Source organism: Heterodontus francisci, chromosome 1, assembly GCF_036365525.1.
Source record: "Heterodontus francisci isolate sHetFra1 chromosome 1, sHetFra1.hap1, whole genome shotgun sequence".
NCBI lineage: Eukaryota > Metazoa > Chordata > Chondrichthyes > Heterodontiformes > Heterodontidae > Heterodontus > Heterodontus francisci.
The window spans coordinates 252,296,646-252,323,384 of NC_090371.1; the positions used below are offsets into that span (position 1 = coordinate 252,296,646).

Sequence of the window (26,739 nt, forward strand, 5' to 3'; positions counted from 1 at the left end):
AGACTGGCTTTAAAAAAAATCACACTATCAGTTTCACAGCTGAATTGGAATTTCTAAGCTTAAATCTTTATCTATGCTCATTAACACTCCTTTCCATATTCACTGCTGACAGCGGGAACAGTGGTTTCCCAACTTCAGACTGACACGGGGTTTTTTGGCAGGTTCCGACTTTTTTTAAAACCCCGAATCTGTCCAAAGTTGGGAAACCACTGTTCCTGCTCCAAGTACCTTTTCTTTCTTTTCTTTCTTTTGGGCCTCCTTATCTCGAGAGACAATGGATACGCGCCTGGAGGTGGTCAGTGGTTTGTGAAGCAGCGCCTGGAGTGGCTATAAAGGCCAATTCTGGAGTGACAGGCTCTTCCACAGGTGCTGCAGAGAAATTTGTTTGTTGGGGCTGTTGCACAGTTGGCTCTCCCCTTGCGCCTCTGTCTTTTTTCCTGCCAACTACTAAGTCTCTTCGACTCGCCACAATTTAGCCCTGTCTTTATGGCTGCCCGCCAGCTCTGGCGAATGCTGGCAACTGACTCCCACGACTTGTGATCAATGTCACACGATTTCATGTCGCGTTTGCAGACGTCTTTATAACGGAGACATGGACGGCCGGTGGGTCTGATACCAGTGGCGAGCTCGCTGTACAATGTGTCTTTGGGGATCCTGCCATCTTCCATGCGGCTCACATGGCCAAGCCATCTCAAGCGCCGCTGACTCAGTAGTGTGTATAAGCTGGGGGTGTTGGCCGCTTCAAGGACTTCTGTGTTGGAGATATAGTCCTGCCACCTGATGCCAATTATTCTCCGAAGGCAGCGAAGATGGAATGAATTGAGACGTCGCTCTTGGCTGGCATACGTTGTCCAGGCCTCGCTGCCGTAGAGCAAGGTACTGAGGACACAGGCCTGATACACTCGGACTTTTGTGTTCCGTGTCAGTGCGCCATTTTCCCACACTCTCTTGGCCAGTCTGGACATAGCAGTGGAAGCCTTACCCATGCGCTTGTTGATTTCTGCATCTAGAGACAGGTTACTGGTGATAGTTGAGCCTAGGTAGGTGAACTCTTGAACCACTTCCAGAGCGTGGTCGCCAATATTGATGGATGGAGCATTTCTGACATCCTGCCCCATGATGTTCGTTTTCTTGAGGCTGATGGTTAGGCCAAATTCATTGCAGGCAGACGCAAACCTGTCGATGAGACTCTGCAGGCATTCTTCAGTGTGAGATGTTAAAGCAGCATCGTCAGCAAAGAGGAGTTCTCTGATGAGGACTTTCCGTACTTTGGACTTCGCTCTTAGACGGGCAAGGTTGAACAACCTGCCCCCTGATCTTGTGTGGAGGAAAATTCCTTCTTCAGAGGATTTGAACGCATGTGAAAGCAGCAGGGAGAAGAAAATCCCAAAAAGTGTGGGTGCGAGAACACAGCCCTGTTTCACACCACTCAGGATAGGAAAGGGCTCTGATGAGGAGCCACCATGTTGAATTGTGCCTTTCATATTGTCATGGAATGAGGTGATGATACTTAGTAGCTTTGGTGGACATCCGATCTTTTCTAGTAGTCTGAAGAGACCACGTCTGCTGACGAGGTCAAAGGCTTTGGTGAGATCAATGAAAGCAATGTAGAGGGGCATCTGTTGTTCACGGCATTTCTCCTGTATCTGACGAAGGGAGAACAGCATGTCAATAGTCGATCTCTCTGCACGAAAGCCACACTGTGCCTCAGGGTAGACGCGCTCGGCCAGCTTCTGGAGCCTGTTCAGAGCGACTCGAGCAAAGACTTTCCCCACTATGCTGAGCAGGGAGATTCCACGGTAGTTGTTGCAGTCACCGCGGTCACCTTTGTTTTTATAGAGGGTGATGATGTTGGCATCGCGCATGTCCTGGGGTACTGCTCCCTCGTCCCAGCACAGGCATAGCAGTTCATGTAGTGCTGAGAGTATAGCAGGCTTGGCACTCTTGATTATTTCAGGGGTAATGCTGTCCTTCCCAGGGGCTTTTCCGCTGGCTAGGGAATCAATGGCATCACTGAGTTCCGATTTGGTTGGCTGTATGTCCAGCTCATCCATGACTGGTAGAGGCTGGGCTGCATTGAGGGCAGTCTCAGTGACAGCATTCTCCCTGGAGTACAGTTCTAGGTAGTGCTCAACCCAGCGGTCCATCTGTTTGTGTTGGTCAGTGATTATGTCCCCCGATTTAGATTTGAGGGGGGTGATCTTCTTGATGGTTGGCCCAAGAGCTCTCTTCATGCCATCATACATTCCTCTGATGTTTCCGGTGTCTGAGGCCAGCTGAATATGACTGCATAGGTGTTGCCAGTAGTCGTTTGCGCAACGCCTAGCTGTTCTTTGTGCAGTACTTCTGGCTGCTTTAAGTGCTGCGGATGTTAAATCGCTGGGGGCTTCCTTGTAGTTCAAAAGTGCAATGCGCTTAGCGGCTATGACAGGTTCCAGCTCTTCATTATGAGATTGAAACCAGTCTGCATTTCTCTTCGCACTTTTGCCGTAGGTGGTCAAAGCTGACTCATAGATGGCGTCTCTGATGTGGGCCCACTTGGTCTCAGCATCCCCTGTGGGAGTGTTTTGAAGGGCTGTTACAAGTGAATTTAGAAATTTTTGTAACAGCTGTGGGTGAGAAATTCTGCTCGTGTTGATGCGCGGGTGGCCCTTCTGCTTGGAATGATGCAACTTCTTTGGTCTGAGTCTAACCTTGCTGCACACCAGGGAGTGGTCGGTGTCGCAGTCCGCACTGTGGAAGCTGCGTGTGATTTGAACACTGTTTAAGGCGGCTCGCCTTGTGACAATGAGGTCTAGCTGGTGCCAACGACGTGATCTTGGGTGCCTCCATGAAACCTGGTGACAGGGTTTAGTGTGAAAGAACGAGTTGGTGATGCAGAGGTTATGATAGGTACACAACTCAAGCAGTCTCTGCCCGTTCTCATTCATCCTTCCAACGCCATAGCGCCCAAGGCAGGAGGGCCATGAGTCATGGTCGGCCCCAACCCTGGCATTAAAGTCCCCCAGCAGGAATAGGTGTTCGGTGTTGGGGATGCTGCTAATGATGTTATGGAGTTGTTCATAGAACTGGTCTTTAGCTTCAGGTGCGGAACAGAGTGTTGGAGCATAGATGCTGAGTAGGTGTACTGGACCAGAGGTGGTGAGCAGTCGGATGGACAGTATGCGTTCCGAGCCATTTGAGGGAGGCTCTATCATGCTGAGCAAGGAGTTTCTGATGGCGAAGCCCACTCCATGCTGTCTTGGTTCTTCAGGATCCCTGCCCTGCCAGAAGAAGGTGTAGTCTTGCTCTGCTAGAGAGCCACTCGCGGGGAGGCGAGTCTCCTGAAGTGCTGCAATGTCCACATTGAGTCTACTGAGCTCGTTGTTAATGATGGCGGTCTTCCGAGAATCGTTGATTTGTGTAAGGTCTTCCGACAGGCCAGGACACATAGTTCTGACGTTCCAGCTTGCAAAGCGAAGGGCTGGTACCTTCTTTCCATTTTTCATGTTGTTTGGTGCGGTGTATCAGTCCACCTTTCGGGCAATGACCCTGAGCTCCAAGCACCCATTGAAGCAGGCAGACTGTGGCGGGACAGAACCTTATTGACCGGGGGCTGCCCGGTTTGAGGCGGGCGGTAGCTGTCCAGTGAGGTGCAATGACCTCTCCCACCGACAAAGGCAACCCGTGGCGCCCAGTTTCTACGCCAATTTATCTGGACTTATAACCCGTAACTGCTGCCTTCCGTGTTGTTTCAGTCGCTGTGAGGCAACTATGGAGTGACCTCTCCATGGCGCATGCCTGGGCAAATTTATGGAGGTTGAGAGTTGCCCAGGTACCTATCAGCTATGAAACTGACTTGCAATCTATTTTTTAAAAAACTGACCAACCATCTGCTGAGCGTTCCCGCTGTCTGCAATTATCAGAGAGAGAAAGAGGGTGGGGTGGAAGACAGAGAGAAAGAGAGGCAACAGAGAGAAGGGGGGGTAGGGGGAGATGAAAGGGAACCAGAGAGAGAAGGGGGAACAGAGAGAGAAGGGGGGACAGAAAGAGAGAACGGGGGGAACAGAGAGACAAGGGAGATAGAGAGCAAGAGAGGGGAAGCAAGAGATAAAGAGGGGGAGCAGAGAGAGAAGGGGGGATAGAGAGAGATGCAAAGAGACAGAGAGAGAGTGAAAGGGGGACTGAGAGAGAGAGGGGAACTGAGAGAGAGAGGGGAACTGAGAGAGAGAGGGGAACTGAGAGAGCGAGAGAAACTGAGAGAGAGAGGGGAACAGAAAGAGAAGGGGGGGACAGAGAGGGGGGAACAGAGAGAGGGGGGACAGAGAGAGAAAGAGGGGGGACATGGGCGGGGGGAACATAGAGAGTGAGGCCGACACAAAGAGGGGAACAACACAGAGAGGGGGGACACAGGGTGACAGAGAGAGAGGGAGAGAGAGTGATAAAGGTCTATCTGGAATACTCCGCATTGCTACATCAAGTGTGCAGGCAAACATTGACTACTTGTGCAAGCAATAAAATGCCAGGTATCTCACTAAATCAGTGTCCAACATAGTGAAGAGAAAGTAAGTCAATAAATTCGTCTTCTCATTTAAAGCTTCTTTACAAAAATGTACATTTGTTGTTTTTATTAATAGTAAGATAAATTTTTAATCCCTTTATCTTTCCAAAGTTGTCTCACCAGCCCCCTATGTAAGACAAAAGTTGTAATGTGGCTCCCCCCACGTGAAAAGGTTGGACAACCCTGTTATGTAGCATCTTTAATGTAGTAAAATGTCTCAAAGTCATTTACAGCAGTGTTATCAAACAAAGTTTGACACCGAGCCAAGTAGGGAGATATTAGGACAGGTGGTCACAGTGGTAGTTTTTAAGAAGTGTCCACCCTGTCAAGTCCCTTCAGGTTCTTATATGTTTCAATCATATCACTCTCATTCTTCTAAATTCAGATGGGTATAGGCCCAACTTGTTCAACCTTTCCTCATAAGATAATCCCTTCATCCCAGGAATCAGTCAAGTGAACTTTCTCTGAACTGCTTCTAATGCAATTTTATCCTTTCTTAAGGAGAGCAAAACTGTACACAGTAGTCCAGATGTGGTCTCACTAAGGCCCTGTACAGCTGTAGCAAAACTTACCTACTTTTATATTCTATTCCCCTTGCAATAAACGATAACATTCCATTTGCCTTCCTAATCACTTGCCATACCTGCATACCAACCTTTTGTGCTTCATGTATCAGGGCACCTAGATCCCTCTGTACCGCAGAGTTCTACAGTCTGTCTCCATTTAAATAATATTCTGCTTTTTCATTCTTCCTGCCAAAGTGGACAAGTTCACATTTTCCCACATTATACTCCATCTGCCAAATATTTGCTCACTCACTTAACCTATCTATATCCCTTTGTAGCCTCCTTATGTCCTCTTCACAAGTTACTTTCCTACCTATCTTTGTGTCATCAGCAAATTTAGTGACCATACATTCGGTCTCTTCATCCAAGTCAATGACGTAGATTGTAAATAGTTGAAACTCCAGTACTGATCCCTGTGGCATTCCACTAGTCACATCCTGCCAACTCAAAATGATCCATTTATCCCTACTTTCTGCTTCCTGTTAGCTAACCAATCCTCTATCCATGCTAATATGCTACCCGCTCCACCATGAACTCTAATTTTGTGTACTAATCTTTGATGTGGCACCTTATCGAATGCCTTTTGGAAATCCAAGTACACTACATCTGCAGGTTCCCCTTTATCCTCATTGCTTGTTGCTTCCTCAAAGATCGCTAATAAATTAGTCAAACACGATTTTCCTTTCACAAAACCATGTTGACTCTGTCTGATCGCATTATGATTTTCTAAACGTCCTGCTACAACCTCCTCAATAATGGATTCTGGCATTGTCCCTATGACAGATATTAGACCAGGGTTGTCCAACATACGGCACATGGGCCAGGATCCGGCCCGCCAAAGGTTTCCATCCGGCCTGCAGATGTAAACTGTACCTGGGCTGTTCCTCATCCTCACCAGCAGTCCGTGAATGGACATGAGAAATTTCCCATTGTCAGCCCAGCTTTTAAAAAAGATCACAAGTCAGTTTCACAGTGACAGCTGCTGACATCGGGAACAGCGGTTTCCCAACCTTCGGACAGATTCGGGGTTTTGAAAAAAAGTCGGAACCCACTGGTTTTCCAGCGGGTTCCGACTTTTTCTCAAAACCCCGAATTTGTCTGAAGTTGGGAAACCGCTGTTCCAAATCCAAGCACCTGTCAGCTGTGAAACTTGCCATATATTTTTTTTTAAAAACTGACCAACTGTCTGCTGAGCGTTCCCGCTCTCTGCAATTGTTAGAAAGTGGGGGGGGGGGGAACAGAGAGAGAAGGGGGGACAGAGAGAGAGAAAGAAAGGGGGGACAAAGAGAGAGAGAAAGGGGGACAGAGAGAGAGGAGGAACAGAGAGCATGGGGGGGGGACAGAGAGAGAGAGAAAAATGGGGACAGAGTGAGAAAGAAGGAGACAGAGAGAGAGAGGGGAACAGAGAGAGGGAGAGGGATATGGGAGAACAGAGAGAGAGTGGAACAGAAAGAGAGAAGGGGGGTCAGAGAGAGAAGGGGAGACAGAGAAAGGGGGAGGACAGAGAGAAAAGGAGGGTAGAGAGAGAAAGGGGGCAACGGGGTGGGGAAACACAGACAGCGCGGACGACATTGGGGGAGCAACACAGAGAGAGGGGACACAGGCAGAGAGAGAGAGAGAGACAGAGACAGAGAGATAAATAGTGATCAAGATTGCTCCTGACAGAATAGCATCTATCCACAATACTCCGCATTGCTACATCAAGTATGCGGACAAACATTGACTACTCGTGCAAGCAAAAGAATGCTAGGTATCTCACTAAATCAGTGCCCAACATAGTGAAGAGAAAGTAAGTCAATAAATTAATCTTCTCATTTAAAGCTTCTTCACAAAAATATACATTTGTCGTTGTTTTGATTAATAGTAAGATAAATTTTTAATGCCGTTATCTTTTCGAAATTGTCTCACCGGCCCCCTTTGTAAGACAAAAATTGCAATGTGGCCTCCCCACATGAAAAGGTTGGACAACGCTGTGTTAGACCAACTGGCCTATACATTCCTGCTTTCTGTCTCCCTCCTTTCTTGAATAGAGGTGTTACAGTAGCTATTTTCCATATCCGATGGGGCCTTTCCAGAATCTAGGGAATTTTAGAAGATCGCAACTAATGCATCTACTATTTCTGCAGCCACTTCTTTCAAGACCTTAGGATGCAGGCCATCAGGTCCTGGGGACTTGTCAGCCTTTAGCTCTAATAGGTTTCCCAGTACTTTTTCCCTGCTGATTGTGATTGTTTTAAGTGCTTCCCTCCCTTTTAACTCTTTTTTTTCAAGTGTCCTTGGGATGTTTTCGAACCTTAGACAGTGAAGACCAAACAAAATATCTGTTCAAAGCTTTCACCATTTCCTTGTTACCCATTATTAATTCTGCAGACTCACTCTCTAGAGGAACAATGTTCACTTGAGTTACTCTTTTCCTTGTTAAATACTTGTAGAAACTCTTACTATCTGTTTTTACATTCCTAGCTAACTTTCATATTCAAATTTCTTTTTTTTGACATTCTTTGCTGGTTTTTAAAATTTGTACAGTCTTTTGATCTACCACAAATCTTCACAGAATTGTACACTTTTTCTTTCAATTTGATACTATCTTTAACTTCCTTAGTTAGCCACTTAGTTAGTTAGTGCATCCTTCTCCTAGAGTCCTTCTTTCTCACTGGAATACATCTGCTGAGAGATATGAAATATTTCTTTAAATGTCTGCCATTGCTTCTGTACTATCCTATCTTTTAACCAAATTTTCCAGTTCACTTAGGCCAACTCCGTCTTCATATTCTTGTGATTGCCTTTATTTAAGTTTATATCACTAGTCTTAGACTCAGACTTCTCGCTCTCAAACTGAATACTCCCTGGTTGGCACTAGAACATACTGCTCTAAGAAATTGTCCTGAATACACTCTGTGAACTCATTTTCCAGGCAACCTTTACCAATCTGATTTGTCCAATCTATATGTAGATTAAAATCAGCCATGTACCTTTCTTCCAAGCCCCATTATTTCTTCCTGTATACTCTGTGAAGCTACTGTTAGGGGACCTATAAACTAGTATAAGGATCTGAAAGGGTTAATGTTTGAGACAGTGAGAGTAACACTTCCCACCGTGGTGATGATGATGTAAGAGTCACATGGGTAATAGGCTTGAGAGAAGAAAGAAGCATCATGAAAGGTGTTAGCTGGAAATGCATAAGGAGAGTGTATATGGTTGTGTAAATACAATAAACCAGTTACTATTTAGACATACAAAGACTCCGAGATCTCTGTAAACAAAGCTCGACCTTGTATCTTAACTACGATATACAACATGTGAACACACCCAGAGAATATTGAGAACTCTAATCTGATACAGTAGCGCCAAGAAGACTGCAGATCTCGTGAGGAGACCGTGAAGAGCTCCAGAGCTGACCCGTAGCCGAAGGTAGATATGGACAGTCAGTGAGTTGGCCGCACAGGCATTCAGGCTGCACCACAGAAGAGTGGTGGTTTGTGAGAAGAATCCAGGTCCAGCAATCGCAGGCTGCGAGTCACAGAACCAAGCAACGGTCGAGGATAGGGCGAGAAACCTTTAGAAAAGGGTAGAAACATTGTCTAATGGTGCACTGGGCAGGCAAAATGGGGAGAAAAATCAATATCTCACGAAGGGTGGATCCGGAGTTGGCAGTCATTATTCAAACAGACCATGAAGCTGAAGCACGGGAAACCTCTGAAAAGTGCGGGAACTCCCGAAAAGGGCAGGAACACCTCCATTAAAGCAACAAAAATTTCTAAAAAGAAAGGGAACATCCTAAAGAGTTTAGTAAAGGATGGATTCAAAATATACGATGCCGGAAAGCTTTCAGAATTTGGAAGGTCCCAATCAGATGCAGAATTGGTCTATGTGGAAAAAATAGATCTCTAAGATATAGAAAATCTTCTCAGCTATCCACCAAATCTGAGGCTGAGCAAGTAAATAATGTACTCCATGGATGCAATTGCTGATGAAGTGATCACAAGACAAGGCATCAATGAGTCTTCAGACAAGCTTGATGATGTTTTGCAAGCCTTCAACAAATACATTAAGAAGCAATAATATCTTAAAAAGAGCAAAGTTTAATGAAAGGGTCCAGAAGCTGGGCGAATTGGTGAATGCTTTCATTAATGATTTGTACAGATTGTCTGAGGGACGTGAGTATGGAGAACTGAAGTCTGTGTTGATAAGGGACCGAATAGTAGTGGGAATAGCTGATGAGTCTTTATCAGATCTCTTACAGTCAAAAGATGACCTCACCTTTGAGAAAGCGATTCAGATGGTGAGACAGGCAGAGGTCCGAAGATAAAATAGTGCCATCCTGCGGGCTGAAGAGAAGCCTTGGGTCAGGAGATCATGAAGCCCAGGACTGAAAAGCAATCTCCAGATAAGAAGGTACATTCAGGGGGGAAGGTGCAAGACACATTGAAACCCTGCCAGCGCTATGGCACCAAAAAGATCCACAGACACGAACAGTGTCCTGCTAATAAAGCTGAATGCTGTAATTGCAAAAAGATAGGCTATTTCGGAAAGATGTGCCAGAGCACGAATTCTTCTTACAAATATGCCATGATAGAAGTCTTCACACAATGAGCTGTGAATGAAGTGGAACAACTTGCATTGGAAAAAACACAAGGAGACTTCCTAGGGGAGCTTAATGACCCTGATCAGGCATTCTGGATAGCAGATACTTATGTTAACGGGCATATTACTAATTTTAAATTGGACACAGATGCAAGTGTCACAGTTCTCTCAGACCAAGAGCCGTGGTTGTCGACGCATTGCTTGCAACCAGGAGGGATTGAACTGACAGTCAAGGGGAAACTGCAGGCAACACTCCGGTATAGGGGAAGGCAGATAATGGAAACGCTGTACGTTCTGAAAAGCCAAGAAATTTCTCTGTTAAGCAGAAAAGTGTGTTTAGACCTACATCTAATTTTTAAAAAGTGGATGATATCAAACAGCCAGAGTCCAACAGTCGCTTTCAAACAGACTTTTCAAAATTTTCTCGTCTAGGAAGACTAAGGACCGAATATACGTTGAGAAAAGATGTCAAACCGGTATGTGTCTTTCCGTCTAGGAAGATACCATATCCATTGATGAACCAGGTTCAACAGCAGCTGAAAGATATGATCAGAATGGGAGTCATTTCTCCAGTCACGAAGCCAAGGGTGTTCGTCTATGGTTCCAGTTCCAAATCCAAATAGTACTCTTCGTATCTGTGTGGATTTAACACAGCTTAACAAGACTGTAACAAGGGAAATTCATGCAATGTCCTCAATAGACGAAAAATTGGCAATGCTATCCAAAGGTATCATGTGCACTAAACTCAATGCAAATTGTGGCTTTTGGCAAGTTCCTGTGGACGAGAAGTCAAGAATACTGACCACATTTATCACTCCATTCAGAAGATTTTGTTTTAATCGTTTACCATTCCGTATAACATCTGCACTTGAAATTTTCCAAAGCACTATGTCGAACATTCTACAGGCCTTAAAGGCATAATATGCCATATGGACAACATCCTAGTCTGTGGAGAATCCATCGAAGAACATGACCTGAGGGTTAGATGAGTTTTAAATCGTCTTCAAGTAGGGCTGACACTTAAAGAAAAGTGTGAATTCTCAAAATCGTCTATTCATTTCTTAGAACACATTGCTCGTAGCAAGGGCATAATGGCAGACCCGCAAAAGATGAGGGCCATTAGGAATTTCCCAATTCCTACTTCTGTCCAACATCTTCAATGATTCCTTGGAATAGTTAATCAGTTGGCAACATTTTTACCCAGTGCATCTAGTGCAAGTCATCGATGCATTAAGACAACTCTTAAAGAAAGGTTTATTGGGATGCACATCATGAGCAGGCATTTTGAAGGATCAAGGAAATGCTCATTTCACCAAATGTCTTAGCACATTATAATCCCTCACTACCAACCACAATTGCAGCAGACGCCTCATTTACAGGGTTAGGGGCAGTCCTTTTTCAAGAACAGCCAGATGGATGTTGAAGACCGATCTATTATGCATCCAGAGCATTGTCCGAAACTGAGACAAGCTATGTTGTCATTGAAAAAGAAGCACTCGCAGTCACGTGGGCTTGCAAGCAGTTCTCAGATTATATTATTGGCTTAAAAGTTGCCATTGAGACAGACCATAAACCCTTAGGCTGGAATGTTACGCCCCACCAAATGACCGGGCTGGTGGTGGGAGGGGGGTAAAATTGAGTGGGAGGTGGGGGGACCGTTCCTGACCCCTCCTGCCCCCATTGCCAAACTACGCAGGGCGGCGGGGGCAAGAAACAGCCCACCTGCCCCAGGCCAATCAAGGCCCTTAAGTGGCCAATTAACTGGCACTTAAGGGCCTCCTCCCGCCGCCATGGGTATTTTACCCTTGGCTGGCGGGTGGTTGAGGCCTCAAAGCATACCTGGTGAAACCAGGTGGCAGTCTTGCGGGCTGGGGGGGCCCTCCTAATTGGGCACCCTGTGCTCCACAGAGGGCCACCCCAAAGCCCCAACCACCCCCAACACACAACACTCCCCCCGCCCTCCTAACTGACACCCCTTGCCTTGCCTTGGCCTGACCAATTGTCGCCAGTGAGGCCCTAAAACTTACCTTTTTTTCCGGGGCCGTCCTTAATCTTCTTCCGATGGCTGGGTGCAGTCCCAGCAGTCACCACTGCTCCCGGTAGCATTGCTGGGACTAAGAGCTGCCTGCTCACTGATTGGCCAGCAGCTCCATTAGGCGGGACTTCCTGCCTCAAGGAGGTGGAAGTCCCGCCCAAGATCAATTAAGGGCCTGGAGAGCATAAAATCGAGTCTGGCGACACAGGCTCGGCCGAGGTGGGTTTGATAGTAACAGGAGTAGGAATAGGGGACGGGGATGGCATGAATACATTGATGATTACACTGTGCATGGTAATGGGGGGAGACTCAATGGTAATGCAGGGAGGAGTAATGATAAATTGGGTAGGTCAAGAGTGATGGGTTCAGGCTGGAAGGTTGCAGGAGGAGTTTGGAAGGTGGGGAGACTTGCCCTGAATTCCACTCGCACCATTTTCTCCAACGATAATGGAAACCATGTGGACACTCAAGGATTGCAAGGAGAGAGGGAGGAGACAAACAATAGTGGGTGTGTCTTCTACCTGGCTGCAGTTTGAAGGCAAATACAAGGGAGCTGTTCATTGCCTTGACGTTTCAGCTAGTATCAACAGAGGGCTGAATCACCACGTTCTGCTTATTTATTGTTCAGAAAAGCCACAGTGACATGGGTCTCATATACCAAATTTGTCTAGTACCACGGTAAGAAGAGCAAAGAGAGAAACTAAAGAAGGCTTTTTTCCCTCAACTCATGATGCCTGAGCGCCAGTGACGGGCAGAACAAGAAGGTGAGGATGCTCCGAATTATAACATCCAGGAACAGCCTTATTGAAGACAGACACTGGCACGTCACCGCATCCTCAGGACAAGGACAAATTACCCACAGATGTCAGAGAACCAATGCCAGAGATGCCTATTTAAATCATGTGAAATGGTCACAGAAATTTGTAGGATCCTGCATCATGACCTGCAGCTGCTAGGCTTTGGTGGGAATCCCTGCCAGTTCCCCTCAAGGTGACTGCTGCACACAGTTGTTTTGCTAGCGGGTCCTTCTAGGGATCCAAGGGTGACATATGTGGCATCTTGCAGTCTGCGACCCACAGGTACATCAAGGAGGTGACCTTTATCGATGTGCCAATGATTTCATCTACTTAGATGAGGGCAGCCAGGAAGCAAGGTCTGCGGTCTTCCGTGCCATCGCTGGGTTTCCTAGAGTTCAAGAGGTGATCGACTGTATTCATGTGACCATTAGAGCTTCCTGGGACTAGCCTGCTGTCTTTGAAAATTGCAAAGGCTTCCACTGTTTCAACATACAACTGATTTGTGACTGCAGGGGAAAAATCATGCATGTTTGCGCACGTTTCCCAGGGAGCTGTCATGACTCATATACTTTGAGGAACTCCCAGCTGCCAGCAGTTTTCAAGGAACCAGCCGAAGGGGACGGATAGATCCTGGGTGACAAATGTTACCCACTTTGTACGTAATTGATGACATCAGTATGGCATCCCCAAAACGCTGAAGAGTGGTACAATGCTGCACACGCATCCACAACAGCCATCACTGAATACACCATTTGCAGGGTGAAAATGCGATTCCGCTGCCTTCACCGGGGCTGGAGGGACTCTTCAGTATACGCCACAGAGGGTGTCAAGAGTATTTGTTGTCTGTTGTGCCTTGCACAACTTTGCAATTAGATGCAACAACATTCTGCAGGCAGAGGAACAGGAGGAACACCAGTCCTCCTCTGATGAGGATGACTATGAAGAGGATGAGGAGGAGGACAACGATTGATATGAGGGACCTGGAGAAAATCTAAGGTATGCATGTTTCAGCCAACAATAAGCCACACCATCAAGGAACATTGGGAGAAGAAACAACAATTCCCCACAGAAATTCCCTTTTGCATGAGGTCTTATTCATTGCTGCAATCTTCATGAAGCGTTGCTGTGCTTACATGTGATTGGCATTTGAAATTTTCTATGGGCTATGATGAATGCAACTACACACCACTGCAAGCAGCAGAAGTTATAACCGTAGAAAACAAAAGTAAGGCATGACATTATTGGAAAAAGTTAATTATCATCAATAGGAAAACAGCCATCAATGAAGAGTGAAGGCTCAAATTCCAAAGAGATATGGACACTGGATATTTCCTGAGATGCTTTGCAGACATCATTGTGTTTCTGCCATAGGCCTTTGTATCCATCTGTAACCAAGCAAAACATTACCTTGAGTGGATTACATTTTGCATGAAATAAAAATATATCAATAAATCTTTTCAATTGTCAGAATTTGTACCTTTGTGCTCAAAACTCTTTCAATTTCCATTTTCTCCCACAACGTCTAGGTGCTACCCTGACATTAGCAGCTGAGGTGGAGGCAGTCTGCTCAGTGCGCTGCCCTGTTGCTGTGGATGACCGTGGTGGGCGTCCTCTGGAGGAATAGTGCCTTGATGGCTCCATCCTACTGGGGTTCTGCAGCAATGGTGCTTGAGTATCCCCCGTGTGCTTGTCTGCTGGAGGTAAGGGGAGGTCAATGTCTAGGGGGAGGACAAGACGCCACTTATCCTGGAGGTGTCTTCAGAGGAAGGCCCCGTGGCAGCTGGCATGAGCTCCTCCTCAATCTGTGTGTACGGTGGCACCTGTCCGTCTCCCTAAGGAGAAGGATCACCTGCAGGGAATTCCAGGCTCTCCCTCCTCCTACTCTGCTGCATGGAGCCAACAGCAACAATCATGGAGTGCAGGTCAGATCGCTTATGCCACGAGTGCTCAACCAGACTCGTCACTCCGCTCTCCAAACTCTCGACTGAGGAAGCCATATGCTCAAATGCCTGGGACAAGGCAGACATCATAGCCTGCATGGACTCCTCCATGGCACACGCAAAGTCATGCACAACCTTAGGCAGCTCTGACATTTTTTCCACATGGCTTTCCTGCACACCCAGCAGACTTCTTGTAGCTACAAACAGAGGATCATCATGAGCGTGGGGCTGAGCAGGCTTCTCGTCCCCAGCAGTCCTCCGGTTGTCAGGGGACCCAGTTGGCACATGCTCCCTCAATTGCTGGGACGTGTCTATATCGTGACCACCAGCTTGTGACCAAGATTCTCATCTTAAACCCCCCACGGACCATGTGGATTCTTCTGCGTGGTTGAGGTGAAAGAAGAGGCAGGTGACAGTGCATCCTTTGGGGAATTGGATTCTTCTTCGTCCCCAGTGGAGGATTCTTGCGCCATGCGGCATTCTGCAACTCGAGCGCGGGCACCCACAGTGGAGACACAAACAGAGGCACTTTAAATGTCTGCTTCACATGAGTTCACACAATTTTCTTCAGTTTCCACATACAAGAGCAGAGATGACACTTCAACCTTACGCCCTGTGTCTCCTACCTCGCCACCTCCGATTGCCTTGCCTCCCTCCTCTCTCGTGATCTCCGAGACCTCCTCTTCAGCCGTGGTCAGCAGCCTTATGTCAGAGACCCCTCCTCCCGTTCTAGCACGTTCACTCTGGTTATGGCTTTGTTTATCCTGCAACAGACAGTGCAGATTTAATGACATGGCAAATTATGCATCACAGCCATTGCATACATACATCAACATCACTCATTCTGCATTGGCTTTCGCACGACACATCCAATCACATAAACATTGTCAATTTTCATCTTGGCGCAACATCATTTAATGAATGGCACCAAGGCTGCTCATGCATTCCACTACATTCCTTGCATACCCTCTGCCTTAAAAACATGGAGGTTCGCCAGGACCACTTACCCTCGCCGATCTGAGCAAGTCATTGATGTGCTTGTGGCACTGAACCTATGTTCTATGAGTAACCCCACGGTTCGAGACCTCCTCTGCTGCCTCCATCCAGGCCGTCTTGGTGAGGCAGGTGGGTCTTTGCACTCCATCCACAGGGAAGAGGACCTGCCGCCTTTCCCTGATAGCCTGGAGGAGAACCTGCAACGAGGCATCACTGCACTGTGGGGTGGGACACTGCCTGCTGGCTGCCATTTGATTCACTTTGGCTGCAGTTAAAATAAAGTTGGTGGTGACTTTCACACAATAAGGAGGCAAAAATATTTAGATTTAAGTAAAAGCTTCAATTTAAGTTAGTCTGTAGATACTTACATAAAAAAAGGGCTGATGATCCTTGAGGCTGCAAGCACAGAATGTTTTATATCTGTGGCGATCATGGAGCTTGGGGCACTGACGGCGGGTTCCACCAATGACAGGTCGCCCCTGCCGCATGATCCCACAAGTTCCCATGCCTATCATTGCATGGATAATTTACATACAAAAACGCGTGGGAAACGGGATTTGCGGCGGAAGCGGAAGTTACGACAACTTCCGGTCCCGTCATCAGGACACAGCACTTATAAGATTCTGCCCCTTACTTTGCACTGCATTTATGGAATAAAAATGAATGAAGTGTTTTATCGTCTGACGTTTGATTCTTTCAATTTTTGAACTGTTTGATAAATAAAAACATACATTTTTCTCATTCCCTTCTATTCACCAGCCCATTGCAAGTGTTAGGCCATAACCACCTTTACACAGACAGCAGGTGTGGAGGATGGCTGTACCACAGCCACTTGAGAGTGGAGAAGTGTGGGCTGGTGTTTGGGGTGAGGATCCCTTATCTGTACATGGCCGATGGGGTAGTCCACACCATGGGATCTACCCTCCTTTCTCTGCCACTTTCCCAAGTCATGGGAGCCTTTTCTTTGCCAAATTTTCCATGCCTCGCCTCCCCCTTGCAATTCTGCTCTAACCATTTACTGGTCCCATTACCATCCCCTTTTGCCTTACACTAACAGCCTTTTGTCATTTAATCGCTCCTGCTCTCTACCCTATCACAGACCTTCACTGTTGTTCTTTAACCCCCTCCCATGTCGGCCACACCACCACCCCACCATTCTTCCCTGACTCCGTCTTTGCTTGAAGACTTGTTAATCTCTAACATCTACAAGATGCACTGCAGCAACTCACCAAGGTTCCTTCGACAGCACATTACAAATTTGTGACCTCTACGACCTAGAAGGACAAGGCCAGCAGACACATGGGAATACCACCATCTGCAAGTTCCCCTTTGAGTCACACACCATCCTGACTTGGAACTATACCAACTACTTCACTGTCGCTGGGTCAAAATCCTGAAACTCCCTTCCTAACAGGGTGTACCTACACCCCAAGGACTGCAGAGGTTCAAGAAGGCAGCTCACCACCACCTTCTCAAGGGCAATTAGGGATGGGCAATAAATGCTGGCCTAGCCAGCGACGTCCACCTCCCACTAATGAATAAAAACAAAATCTTCCAGTTCTGATGAAAGGTTATCGACATGAAACATAAATTCTGTTTCCTTCCCCACAGATCCTGTTTGATCTGCTGAGTTTTTATAGCATTTTTTGTTTTTAATTTCAGGTTTCCAGCATTTACTCTTCTGAGTGCTGCGTAGTTTTCTATTTGCTGTTTATTTGATATTTGTTCTTGTGCAGCACAATGAGACAAGGTAACATCATATGAACTGTCTGCTTCTCCTACCTAAGCAGTTAAAATACAATAGGTGCCAGTCAATGGCACCTTGTCTGTGGGAGCATTTGATTTAGAAGGAATGCTAACTCAGGCAATGATTCAGTCCCTACAAGTCTGCAGTGCTTGTGCAATAGGAACAGCTTTGTGAAGGGACTGTTTTATCTGTCAATGCTGTATTCATTGATAGAGTAATTATACTGTACAATCTGCATTTGTTGCAGCATGGTCTTCATGCCACACTGACAAAAAGGGGGGTATTTTATCCTGGCAGCAGGGGTCTTAACATGCGGAAAAATCAATGCCGAGATCCCCGCATCATCTCTTCTCCAGTGCCAATAAGGCACTTAAGTGGACAGCAACAGGCCTTCCACAGGATCATGGACCCCACCTCCGGAAGTCCCATTGTTGGAGAGCTGCCAGCCAATCAGAAGCTGCTGCTGGAGGTGCACCTACCAGAGGCCAAGGAGCATCACTGGACCCAGGCCTCCGATTGCTCAGGGCGAGAGGGGTCCCGCGGGGTGGGGGTTGCGGAGGAGAGGTGTGAGGAGGTTTAGGCAGCAAGCGCAGGAGGGTGGCTGTCAGTGGCCCCCCCCCCCCCCCCATCCAGATGCCAGGTCCTTTGGTCAAGCACTAAGTGCCTTTTAATGAGGAACACCTCAGCCCACGTCCAGAGTTGGGAAGCAGCCCGCACAGTTTTTCATGCAGTGCTTCTCGTGCGGCGACAGGGCCACCCACCGTACAGGAAATTGTGGCTGCGGCAGGAAGAGGCCCTTTATTGGGGATTAATTGCCCAGTTAAGGGCCTCAATTGGCAACAGGACAGGAAGGCCGTTCACAGGCCTTCCTGCCCTGGACTAAATTTCGGCGGAGGCAGGATGGTGTCGGAAGCCACCGCAAACCCCCCACCCCCCCCCCCCCCCTCCCCCCACCACCATCCCACCCAATTTTATGCTCGCCCGGCCTCCAAACCCGCCATGGGGGAGAGCATAAAATTTCCCCCAAAGAGTACAGGATAACTTCAGTTTTTCAGTGTAAGCTATGCTAGCTCATCTTTTTAATTATTAGGCCCAAGAGTCTAGTGTTAGCAGCTTTAATACTTTATTAAGGACTATAACGTTAGCAGATTTTCTGACTTTTATGTTATATTGATACATCAATCATAGTAAACATGCAAGTGATATGTGAATGCATTACTTACAGGTGGCCAACTGCTGAATGGATTCTTGGTATCTTAAGTTCAAGCTGCCCATCTTACACCAGTATACTCTCAAGTTTTATGCCTCTTCTTCAGTCAGAGGGTTGTAAATTTTTGGCATTCTCTACCCCGTAGGGTTGTGGATGCTCAATCGTTGAGTATACTCAAGCTGAGATGGATTTTATTTTGTACTCTAGGGGTATCAAAGAATATGGGGATCTCTCAGGAAGGTGGAGTTGCGGTCAAAGATCAGCATGATCTTATTGAATGCTGGAGCAGGCTCAAGGGGCTGTATGGCCTGCTCCTGCTCCTATTTCATACATTCTATAATGCACTTACTTTTGATCACAAGATATGAGGCAACCACAGTACTGTGCGCAATTCTCTTTGTCTAGTACAAAATGGATCTGTAGTAAGGACAGCAGGCCTCATCTCTTACCTCTTCAAGGTTTCTCGGTTTAGTGCTTACCCCATTAGCCCACAACTGGAATCTGTCTCTCCAGCACAGCATTTCAATTGTCTTACTTCAATCCTTTCACTATCATATTTGATTGTGTAGTGTTCATATTTACACCGCTATGGGTGCTATTTCTGTACCAAAATGGTGTCCATGCCACGTGCGCGCACTTCTGAAGTGGGCAGCAACAGACTCCATTTTGGGTAGGTCATTAGCACAGGCGCTGGAAGCATGCAATGCAAGTAAGCAGAGTAGTTAGATCATGACATCAGTCAACGTGTAACACTGATTTGACTCTAGCCTTTTTGACCCGAATTCTCCAGCAATGCCCTCTCTTAACTTTGCACAGCTGAACAAGCATTCACCAGCAGGATGGACCCCCTCCAAGGGATCATCAATTACTTTCAGGCTAGTTGCTGATTGATTTCTACTGGCTGCTGCTGAGTTAGGAGAAGTATTTACTGTTTGTACTGCTATCTAAGGTTGCTGTAGTCTACAGAGATTGGTGTGGCACATAGTGAAGGCCTTACCTGCAAGGGCTCTGCTCAGACTACTTGCTCCCAAATATGCATGCAGTAGTTTCTATCCCCCTTAGCCTGCAGCATGAAAAGGAAAATGAGCAGAAGCAACACAGAAGAGGAAAAGCTGCTCAAAGAGCAAGGAGGAAGAGGGGGAAATGGACTCTCAGCAGGAAACCATATCCAACCAGGATTTTTCAGGGAACATTTCTCCTACCTCAATTCAGTGACTAACCATGTGTGCAATGCATCCACTTCACTCACAGGTGATATTTCCAACATCTCCCAGTTAGCCATTCACTGTTTCATGATAGAGGTCACTGAGGCTCTATACAAAAAGAGCTGAATACATTTCATTCTCTGTTGCAAGAGAGAAGCTGATGGAGTGAGCACGTTGTTTGCCAGAATAGCAGGCTTCCTCTAGCCACCACAAGGAACCAGAGAGTGGCTACTGGGCGACAAGGGCTATCTGCTAACCATCTGGCTCATAACTCCAGTGCACAACCCATGCACATGTGGGCAGCATGCTGCACACAAAATATTATCAAGTAACGCTTCTGCTGCCTGGACGGCTCTAGAGGAGCACCAGAGTGCGTGTCATGATTCATTATGATCTGCTGCATCCTACACAACCTTCCCATCGTGGGAGCACAGCTCTTCCCACCAGGTTTAGGGTGAGCAATTGAGAAAGAGGAGGAGGAAGATGAGGAGGAGGAGAAGGAAGCAAGAAGGCAGTCAATACATCCCCTTTCCGGCCGAGCTGTCAGTGATCAGCCAGTGATCAGCCAGTCTGTGATCCTAGTGAAAGCAACACCAACTCCCCATTTGCCAACAGTTCCACACTTTACCTTCCCTCTGTAACTGACCATCACAGCTTCCCCTTGGCCACAGAAAACAAAAATTCCAAGCCAACTTTACCAATCAAACCATCCAATATTCCATAAAAAAGTCAACTCATCACCTTGTGCACTCTGTTGGTGCCAGTCTTACATATGCCTTTGCCCATCCTAGTGCTCCTACACAGTGCTACCCCAGTGGTTACAGCATGACTAGCAGAAGGCTGATGACTTTCAGTGGGGGAGATTGAAGATAATGTTGCAGGATGACTCAAACTGTTCTGACCCTAGAATGCCCAGCTTCAGACTGCACATCACAGCATGCGTGGCATAAGTCTGGGTTGGCTGGCTTTTTCATTATTTGTTCATGGGACATGAGTGTCATTGGCAAGGCCAGCATTTATTGCCCATCCCTAATTGCCCGTTAGAAGGTGGCGGTATGCCTGAACCACTGCAGTTCGTGTGATGTAAGTTTCCTCTAAGCTGTGCAGCTGCGCAGCAACCCGAAAGTCTTTGTGCAGGCTGTGCATGAGTTGATCCCTTTAAATTATCACGCATGTACAGCAGTGCAAACAAGTTTAAAGGGGCCACCCACTTAATCAAATCACGCACAAACTCCACAAATAAATTGAATTGGACTTTGACTCAGAGTGTCTTTAGGGAGGGAGTTCCAGCATTTTCACCCAGCAACAGTAAAGGAACAACAATATATTTCCAAGTCAGGATGGTTTGTGGCTTGGAGGGGAACTTGCAGGTGGTGGTGTTCCCATACATTTGCTGCCCTTTTCCCAGGTAATAGGGCTCGTAGGTTTGGAAGGTGCTATCAAAGCAGCCTTGGTGAGTTGTTGCAGCGCATCTTTAAGATGGTATACACTGCTGCCACTGTGCACTGGTGGTAGAGGGAGTGAATGTTTAAGATGGTGGATAAGGTGCCAATTAAGGGGGCTGCAAACTTCTTGAGTGTTGTTGGAGCTGCACTTAACCAGGTAAGTGGAGAGTATACCATCACACTCCTGCCTTATAGAGGGCGGACATGTTTTCGGAAGTCAGGAGGTAAGTTTCTCGCTCAGAATTCACAGCCTTTGACATGCTCTTGTAGCCACAGTATTTATGTGGCAGGTCCAGTTAAGTTTCTGGTCAGTGATGACCCTCGGGATGTTAATGGTGGGGATTCAACGATGGTAATGCTGTTGGAGTTAAGGGGAGGTGTTGGAGATGATCACCGCCTGCTAGTAGTGTGCTGCCAATGTCACTTGCCACATATCAGCCCAAGCCTGAATATTGTCCAGGTCTTGTTGCATGTGAGTATGGATTTCTTCATTATCTAAGGAGTTGCGAGTGGTACTGAACACTGTATAATTATCAGAGAACATCCCCATTTCTGACCTTCAATTGAAAGGAAGGTCATTGATGAAGCAGCTGAAGATGGTTGACCTTAGGATATTCCCTGAGGAAATCCTGTAGCGATGTAGCTGAGGGGTGAGATTATTGGCCTCCAACAACCATAACCATCTTCCTTTGTGCTATGTATGCCTTCAGCTAGTGGAGAGTGTTCCCCCCGATTCCCATTTTACTAAGGTTCCTCGATGCCACACTCTCAAATGCTGCCTTGATGTAAAGGGCAGTCATTCTCATCTCATCTCTGGAATTCAGCTCTTTTGTCCATGTTTGGACTAAGGCTGTAATGTGTTTTGGAACCAAGTGGTCCTGGCAGAACCCAAACTGAGCAGGTTATTGCTGAGTAAGTGTTGCTTGAAAGCACTGTCAACGACATCTTCCATTACTTTGCTGATGATTGAGAGTGGATCGATGGAGAAATAATTGATCGGATTGGTTTTGTCCTGCTTTTTGTGGGCAGTCTCTACATGGGCAATTTTCCACATTGTTGGTACATGCCAGTGTTGTAGCTGCACTGGTACAGCTTTACTAAGGGCACAGCTAGTTCTGGAGCACAAATCTTCAGCACTACATCCTTAGACTTTGTTGTATCCTTTTCTTGGTATCATGTGGACTGAATTGAATTGGCTGAAGACTGGCATCTGTGATGGTGGGAATCTTAGGATGAGGCTGAGATGGATCATCCACTTGACATTTCTCACAAAGATCATTGCAAATGCTTCAGCTTTGTCTTTTGCACTGATGTGATAGGCTGTGTCATCATTGAGGATGGGGATGTTCATGGACCCTCCTCCTCCTGTTAGTTGTTTAATTGTCCACCACCATTCATGACTGAATGTGGCAGGACTACAGAGCTTTGACCTAATCCATTGGTTGTGGGATCGCATTGCTCTGTCCATAGCATGCTGTTTCTGCTGTTTAGCATGCATGTAGCCCTGTGTTATAATTTCATAGCATGGCACCTATTTTGGATATACCTCGTGCTGCTCTTGGCATGCTTTCCTACACTGCTCATTAAAGCAAGGTAGTCCTCGAGTTTGATGCTAATGGTAGAGTGAGGGATATACCGGGCCATAAGGTTACAGGTTATGGTGGAATACAGTTCTACTGTGCTAATGGTCCACAGTGTCACATGGATACTCAGTTTTGAGCTACTAACTCTGTTCTGAACCTATCCCATTTAGTCGTGGCACATGCTGGAGGTGCCCTCAATGTGAAGACAGGACATTATTTCCACGAGGTCTGTGCGGTGGTCACTCCCACCAATACTGTCATGAATAGATGCAATTATGAATGTAAATTGGTGAGGACAAGTTCAAGTAGGTCTTTTCCTCGTGTTGTTTTTCTCACCACCTGCCACGAGCCCAGTCTGGCAGGTGTATCCTTCAGGACTCAGCCAGCTCGATCAGTAGTGGTGTTCTCAAACCACTGTTGATTTTGGACATTGAAGTCCCCCACCCAAAGTACATTCTGTGCCCTTGCTACCCTCAGTGCTTCTTCCAGGTGGTGTTCAGCATAAAGAAGTACTGATTCATCAGCTGGGGAAGGGTGGTAGATGGTATTCAGCAGGAGGTTTCCTTGCCCATGTTTGGCCTGCTGTCATGAGACTTTATGGGGTCCAGCGTCAATGTTGAGGACTCCCAGGGGCACTCCTTCCTGACTGTAAACCACTGTGCCGCTGCCTCTGGTGATGGAGGAGTCTGGGATATTGGCTGTGAGGTATGATTCAGTGAGTATGACTATATCAGGCTGTTGTTTGACTAGGCTGTGGGACAGTTTTCCCAATTTTAGCACAAGTACCCTGATATTAGAGAGGAGGACTTTGCAGGGTTGACTGGGCTGGGTGTGCCTTTGTTGTACCCGTGTCTAGGTCGATGCCAGATAGTTCATCCGATTTTATTCTTATTTGACTTTTTCGGTAGTGATTTGACACAACTGAGTGACTTGCTAGGCCATTTCATAGGGCAGTTAAGAAAGAGTCAACCACATTGCAGTAGGTCTGGAATCACATATATGGAGGCACAGCAAATTTCCTTCCTTAAAGGACATTAGTGAACCAGATGGATACTACAATACAGTAGTTTCTTTGTCACCATTACTGAGATCAGTTTTTTTATTCCAGATTTATTTAACTAATTGAATTTAAATTCCCCAGCTGCCATGGTGGGATTTGCAGCATGTCTCTAGAGCATTAGTCCAGGCTTCTGGATTACTAGTCCAGTAAAATAACCACTAAGCTACCATTCGCTATCGGCTGACAGGCAATAGCAAGGGCGCTGGTGGAGTGACAGCTGTGGGAGGGCGAATACTGTCATCCTGAGAGAGGGCAACAGGTTCTTTCTTGACGGAGCCACTCTCCCGGGACAGTACCTCAGTACCCCTAGCAATATGTTGGATGACAAATTGCTGGACAACCGAGAGACCTTGCAAGTCCCTTTGCACATTGGTATCCACAGCCATGATGCCATTTGTCTGAGCTTGCACGGCAGCAAGCTGAGCTTGCATGGCTTCAGTTTGAGCTTCCACTGCAGAACTCCGACATTGGATGGCTTCTGCTTGTGATGCAATGGAAGCTGAGACATCAGCCATCAGACACTGCATCATGGTACTTTTGGTAATTGAGCTGGCCACCACTTTCACACCGGAAAGGCTGGGCTCCAGCCCTGCGTAAAGCTCTTTGCAAGTATTCTGGCAAACTCCTCCATGCTGCTTGACAGTGACCAAAGGCTTCCTGGCATGCCTGCCAATACACCAAGCATTTCTCTGTGCATATCCATTAGACTTCTGTACGACACCCCAGTGAAATCCTCATCTGAGTCCTCAGCAGCAGAAATTGTACGCGACCTCACCCTCAGCCAAACTGGCACCTGCACTACCTGTCTCAGCCAGGCTACTCAGGCCACTCATAACTGATGTCTTACCACATGCAGATCCCACAACAAAAATGTCCTGTAAAGAACACACAGTGCCAGTATCTAAGCTGGTGGCTACAAGCGTGAGATCGAGTGACAGTGTTTTTTCATCATCAGTCTTTTCTTCCTCTTCTTACTCCTGCACCACTGCCTAGCCCGATTGCAATTCTGAGGATCTGAAAGGAGAAAGGCACAATGATAGCATCGTGGCGAGGTGGGGGGAAAGCAAGAGGTACATGCTTAGATCATCTGCAGGTTGTATATCAGAAGAGATTGAGCGATGAGAGGGAAGTGTTATGAGAGAAGATGTTTAGTTATGAGCATACCGTCATCTTTGATGGTTTCAGCCACGCCATTGGCCACAGCCAAGTTCACGGCCTCTCCAGTGATGGCGAGCACAGTTTCTTTCATCAGGGTAAGGACATGCAGTCGTGCCTGTCCCCCACCAGTTAGATGCTGATGCCTGAAGTTGTGCAGCACCTTCTGCAAGAGAGAGGAAAGTATGCTAGTGAGTGTGGTGAAATCTGTTTTGGAGTTGCACCTGTCATGGTTAAACAGTTGGCATTGTGTGCAAGCTGTAACATATGGGTGTGAGATATGCAGCACTGCTAAGTGTGTGAGGGTGAGGTGAAGCTATGAATGTGAGATATGAGTCATGGTTGATAGAGATTGTTAATCGGTGAGTGAAGGGGATTGGTGAATTGAGCATTGTGTAAGGCTAGTTGTTCATTTGTAAGGGTCTGGCATTTGAACATGCATTCACCCACCTTGACCACTCATGTAAGTTAATTCAACTGCTTTTGGTATTGCATCCATGTCTGTGTGCTTCCACTGTCTTCGCAGTGATTGTATGGAGGTCCTCCTGGTCCCCTTGTAATAGAGGATCTCGCTCCTCCTGTCCACCTCCTGCACCAAGATCTACAGTGTTGGAGAAAATTGGAGCATGCTGTCTGCCCTGTTGTGCCATTATTCAGTGTTCTTCCTGCTCGGAAACTCTCCTGCAGCCACTTCCAGTGCCTGCTGCAGTCAGAATGCATCTCCCCTTTAAGAGGTGCAGGCTGGCTTTAATTAGTGCAGTCTAGCTTTAAGTGGTGCTAGCTTCGCATGAATTTGGGCTCCCTGCTGAGATGTGCAGCCACTCAGCAGAATGTTTGGCACTGGCTGCATGCTACAATCATGTAAATGAGCAGGCAGCACGAGGTTTTCGTGCTGCCAGCATTGAAAGGAATAGGCGTGGGTTAATTGCATATTGCAATCTGGCAGTCTTTTTCTGGGGCTGTCCAATTTTTCCCCAAAGTGTCTTAGCATGTAACTTTATAGCTAGCTTTCCTTCTGCTAATTATGTTCGTTCCTACACTATTAAAACATATGTTATTATCTGACTGATTATTCACTTTTGTTTAAGTTTATATGCACCTAACAGCATGAAACCCTTGTTCTTCCTCCTTATCTTGTTAAGCTACCAGCCATCTGACTCTACAGAAAGTCTCATAATTGTTGGCTTGACGACCTGTCTGCAGGGAAGAAGTCTGACTGTGTTTCTAACTTAAACTAACTTCTATTTTACATAACGCATATTATATTAGCCATTTTAAACAACAAACAAAATGATGGGCAGGTAAAGGCCGGCTGGTCCATCAAACCTGCTCCACCCTCACGATGACTGGAGCATCAAGACTAGGCACTTCCTGTGGTCTGATGCCACAATGCAAAGCTATGTTATGCTGTTAGCATAGAGATGCAGGGGAGAGACTCAGTAGCCCCATGTTGCCATGAGATTGATATCATTGAAGAACACTGCGCAAGTTGTGCAGGTAGCGGCCTACAGTGCTCCATGCCCCGGTGAATCTAGGTAAGTCTGGGTAACACAACTAGAAGCAGTGCTACTGTAAATGAATTTCTCCCCCATGTTCTTTGACCCATCCCTGCCCTGGACTTTAAATGACCAAGGTAAATATGGAGTCGTCTTTAGGTGCTTTTACATTAGGAGCCTTTATAGTCCTGGTTGCAGATGAATGACTGAAATGTGTCATTTGCCTGTGATTATATGTAAGAATGGAGTCAGCTGTTGTTGACTTTGCTATGATAGGATCATACAGCACTGAAGGAGGTAATTTGACCCATCACGCCTGTGCTAGTTCTTTGAAAGACCTACACAATTAGTCCCACCCCCCTGCTCTTTCCCCATCATCC

General features: G+C 46.7%; 1 protein-coding gene across 5 annotated transcripts in view; it reads left to right on the forward strand.

Annotated features, from left to right (window-relative positions):
- LOC137375472 (uncharacterized) overlaps window positions 1-26,739 on the forward strand; it is a 112,889-nt gene that overhangs the window by 13,249 nt on the left and 72,901 nt on the right. The gene's annotated exons all lie outside the window — the stretch shown is intronic.